Source organism: Octopus bimaculoides, chromosome 11 (assembly GCF_001194135.2).
Source record: "Octopus bimaculoides isolate UCB-OBI-ISO-001 chromosome 11, ASM119413v2, whole genome shotgun sequence".
NCBI classification, from domain to species: Eukaryota; Metazoa; Mollusca; class Cephalopoda; order Octopoda; family Octopodidae; genus Octopus; species Octopus bimaculoides.
The window spans coordinates 36220888-36225104 of NC_068991.1; the positions used below are offsets into that span (position 1 = coordinate 36220888).

Consider the following 4217-nt stretch of genomic DNA (forward strand, 5'->3'; position numbering starts at 1 on the left):
ATATATATATATATATATATATATATATATATATATATATATATACATATATAGTCTTCACTGGTTTTCCCGTTAGCTATTGTTCAATATGGAATAATACTTTATTGATCTAATTCTGTCAAGAATGATCAGAAGTTACATTTTATTTAATCATATTTTTAATGAGAAAGCATTTATGGTTTAAACATTTTAGTTTCAATAGCAAATTAATAATTTCATTTAATCAACTATCTGATCATTCAATTAACAATTTAATCTATTAACCCATGAAACAAATTCTTTGTCAGCAATATCAGGAAATAAATAAGGATATAAACAACCTTAAAACCGTCCCGAAAAATGTTAATAATAAACAAGGCTAACTATAACAAATAACATGGGGATAGGGAATGAATTGTTTTGAAGAGCCATGAACATCACCACTTCCCATGAACAAGATTAACTTTTTACTTTTCCCAACAGAGCTTCTTGTGGAGGTATATAACTTAGTGGCTAGGATGTTGGACTCATGATCATAAGATTCTGGTATCAATTCCTGGACCATTCTTGAGCAAAACACTTCATTCCACATTGCTCCAGTGTCCTATCCAAAGAGGAATATATATACAGGAGAAACCAAGAAACCTGCTCTATGCTTCTTACTGAGTAATGTGGACTAATCAGTAGAGCATGTTTTGGGAGAAGCATGAACCTCCCCTCAACAACATCATGATATCTTTCTACCAATATGTCTTCTGTAAATGCATTACATTAATGCAGAACATCATTTAAAGGAAGAGACATAATTGTCTCTTGCTTATAATGTCCTGGTGCTGTACATGACTCATTATCTTCTTTGAGAGAGACCTCAACTTCACAACCCACCATTTTAAGTCTGCTAGATACTATTAATTTCAGATCCTTATCACCACTAAGGAAAGTTTGAATGTCACGAATACCAAAATATTTTGTCATAGATATTGATTGAACTCAATTTGTTGAAAATCATCATCATCATCATCATCATCATCATCATCACTACTACCATCATTGTTACTGTTATTATTATTATTTGAATGGGGATTGGCAAAATTGTTTGAGCATTAGACAAAATAATTGCTGTATTTGTTCATAATTCTTAATGTTCAGAGTTCAAAATCGTGCTGACATCAAATTTATCTTTCATTGCTTTGGGGCCAATAAAGTAAAGCACCATTCAATTATTGTCGTCATTGGCTTCTACTAATCCCATTCCCTTAAAATTTCTGGGCCTGTTTATAAATCAGAAACTATTGTTGTTGTTATTATTATTAAGGTGATGAACCGGCAGAATTGTTACTGGAAAAAAATGCATAGCAGCATTTCTTCTGACTTTACGTTCTGAGTTGAAATTCTGCTGAGATCGACTTTGTCTTTCATCCCTTTTGGGATCAATAAAATAAGTATAGTTGAGTACTGGGATTGATGTAATCAGATTACCCCCACCTCCAAAATTGCTAGCCTCATGACAAAATTTGAAACCATTATTATTATTATTATTATTATTATTATTATTATTATTATTAGTATTATTATTATTATTATTATTACTAGCACTACTACAATTATAATGAATGGTCGAATCAGTAATCAGTAGCATATCAAAGAAACCACATCACATGTTCTGAATTCAAATCTTGCTGTCCTTCTAGATTTGATGAAATATGGATCATTCAGATACAGAAGCATATAAAAGTAATCACTCCTGCCAAAAGTCAATGGCTTCATGTTCAAGTTAGAAACCCTCCTCCTCCATCCCCTCATCATCATCATCATGATCATAAATAATAATAATAATAATACTAAAGGACAGTGGATGGCAGAGTCATTGGTAGAACACTAGAAAATACATTCTATGATAAATGATGTAAATGTTTGAAAAAACTCGTTGACCAATGCAGGTGAGAAGTTAGGCAAAGTACGTAAGGTGATATCAATAAATGAAAAACAAAGAGAAAAGAATATACCTTACTCACACTGTTTAATGGTCCTTTACTATTTCAGAAAAGATACCCTTTTTCAAAGAAAGCAAATAATCAAAGAGTCGAGAGAAATATGATTTTACAAAAATATGTTTTATTATGCTGATATTGATATTTCTAAATTGATCTTTGTCCTAATTACACTTGAGCCAACTATGTCTTTCAGTATTGAAGGTTGATCAAAATAGATATCAGTGAAGAACTGCAAACAATTTACTTGACTGTTTAATCTGCCAATATTTTTACCTTTACAAGGTAATGGTGTGCTAGGAATGGTAGAATACCAGACAAAAAGCCTTGCAGCAGGTAGTCATAACACCTTTCCATAATGGCTTTAAATTTCAAAGTGGTTGTTGTAGCCTTTAATATTTCAGAGTCTATAAAATAGGCATGAATCTTATACTGAGGACAATTATCTCTGAATTTGACAAATCAATTAGTAATATATCTGTTACCTTTAAATTTGACCTTGTTCCCATATCACAAATCATATAAATTAACAAATTTAGTTTGCAACATTAAATTTCTTTATTCAAAACATGTAAAATGTTGTAAATCATTGTAAATCATTGAAGCAAGTACCAGAAATTCATTAATCAGTTCATATTTGCCAGATTCAGCATGAAGACTTTATCCATTATGTGATAATTAGTTATGTTAAACTTGTTGCTATATGTTTTAATATATTTGAAAAGGTTTTAAAGTTATTTAAATATAAATGATGTTGCTTATATATTGGTAATATTTATAATATTGCCTCTTATAAACATGCATATGTGTGTGAGTGTGTGTGTGCATGTGTGTGTATGTCTCCATGAGTATGTGTGTCTGTGTGTGTGCACTTGTGTGTGCGTGTATGTTCATTTGTGTGTGTATGTGTATGTTTGAGTATAATCAATGATTTTAATGATAGACAGACAGCCACACACACGTGTCTGTGAAAATGAATACTCATACACACAGATATATATTTATATATTGATATCCACATATATATATGTATCTCTCTCTCTCTCTCTCTCTCTCTCTCTCACTCTCTCTCTCTCTTTCTCTCTATCTCTCTCTGTATATATATATATATCAGTACCAGAAGGGATACGGCATAATCATCATCACAATTATCATTGTCATCATCAAAATCATCAACGACAACATCATCATCGTCATAATTTTAATTACGCTACTGCATGGGCCAAATGGGATTGAAGCAATCTGTCTACAGCTAGATGCCATTTGTGTTACCAATCCATTACCTGTTTCCAGGCAATGTAATATTTCTTCATGTGTTAGCATGTTTTCATGGATGGCTGAAAATTATGAAATTGTGGATATTGCAATATATATACATATATATATTGGAGCATCCATAATTTTATAATTTCAGCCTTATATATGTGAGTTGGCAGAAATGTTAGCACACCAAGCAAAATGCTTAGTGATATTTCATCTGTGTACGTTCTGAGTTCAAACTCCACTGAGGTAGACTTTGCCTTTCATCCTTTCAAGGTTGATAAATTAAGTACCAGTTGTGTACTAGGGTCGATCTAATCGACTGGCCCCCTCTCCCAAAATTTCGGGCCTTGTGTTTAGAGTAGAAAAGAATATATATATATATATATATATATATATATATATACAGAGCAGAGTTGGCCAAAAGTTACTGGACAGTAAATAAAAATTCCATAAATACTATCTGTAATTCTGTATTGACTCAAATGGAAAAATTTGTCACTGTAGAAGGACTTCAGTTTGAACAATTTTCATGATGTCTCATATGCAAACATTTTTATTAAATACATTCAGTTGTTAAACATAAATAAATTTTGGAATTAAATGCTTCTCATTTACTGTCAGGTGACATTTGGCCAACCCTGTATATATATATATAAATTTAAATATAGAAACGAAAGAGCTACTAACAGATTCATGCTAATATGATATTTGAACAGGCATATTTATAAAATGCACCATATGATTTAAAGCATGCAAAACCTAGTTAGTAAAGTGTGAAATAGTGTTAAGATTACAGTTTTTGATCAGCTAAAGGGATATTATTCATTAGCTAAATGGTTAAAATTTCATTATACATCATTGTACAACCCTTATATGTAGAAATAACTGAATACCTGCATATCAAACAGTATATAATATTCACCTACAAATATATATATAAATATATGTTTGTGTGCTTGTGTATGTATATATATATATATATAT

At 30.8% G+C, this 4217-nt stretch overlaps 1 protein-coding gene across 1 annotated transcript in view; it reads left to right on the plus strand.

Moving 5' to 3' along the window:
* Positions 1–4217, plus strand: part of LOC106873950 (uncharacterized) — a 248328-nt gene that overhangs the window by 240207 nt on the left and 3904 nt on the right. The window lies entirely within an intron of this gene.